Here is a 1,048-nt window from a genome sequence, read left to right on the forward strand (position 1 = left end):
CTGGCTGTGCAGTTCTCGTAACAAGCGCAGCAGTTTCGCGCACGTGTATATATTACTTATTCTTTGGAACTTCACAATCACACCAGGGTTGAAAAATGGAAATTTGAGATTGTACCTAATATCATAAAATAAATGTACCTAAATGAGACAGATTGTACCTAAAAAAGTTACATCATTCATTTGTAGTTTTTTTTATAAATGTTATTTAAAACATGTATACAAAAGATGGATGTTTTTTTTAACTGAGCCTATATCTATGGACTACATATAATCTAATGGGAATCGGAGAAGCGTTGTTTTTGTCTAATTTTGGCTACTGAAAAATGTTGGCGAAACAGACAAAAAAAAACACACTTTGCGAAGTATACTTCTTTATCCAGCTTTTTATAAAACAACAGGAAAGGTCTGCTTATTTATCCGATTCCTTTTGATAGGTGCAGCAAGTCTAGAGAAAATAATCAAATTGCAGGAAGTAACTTCGAAAGCATTTTAAATATATTTCCAGAAATCAAAAAGCGAATATGGGTCAAATAGCTATAGTTCTCATCTAAAGAAAATATGAAATTTGAAGACATCCTAGACACTGAACTGTATGTGTGAATAAAGGCCGGTTTTCATTATGTCATATTTTGACAACAAAATTTGTCGCCATATTTTGACACAACTTTCTTTCCTTTATCCCTACCTTTATCGATGATATTATGCAGCGGATGTACACGCCTGAATCTGATCTAAATCAATCAAAAGGCCATCTTTTAGTCCCATTTGACAATTTGTTTTCACTCATTTGACCGCAAATGCCATTGAATTTGACTTAGTGAAAATAACCGTTAAAATTAATAGAAAAAAATACGAATTTGAGGATAGCTAAGCAAAGTGTTAATTTTTCGTGGTGGCTGCTCTAAATGCAATGGAAAATGTGTAATATAATACATAATATGACTTTTTCAATTTCTTCCTTTTGACCACTTTTCTTTAGAATTGTTTATTCTTCAAAATGAAAGCAAAGTAAATATACTAGCACGGTAAAGGAAAAAGAAAAAAAAAA

The sequence above is a fragment of the Rhagoletis pomonella genome, unplaced genomic scaffold (genome assembly GCF_013731165.1).
Source record: "Rhagoletis pomonella isolate Grant_MI unplaced genomic scaffold, Rhpom_1.0 Rhpom_scaffold_00002, whole genome shotgun sequence".
NCBI classification, from domain to species: domain Eukaryota; kingdom Metazoa; phylum Arthropoda; class Insecta; order Diptera; family Tephritidae; genus Rhagoletis; species Rhagoletis pomonella.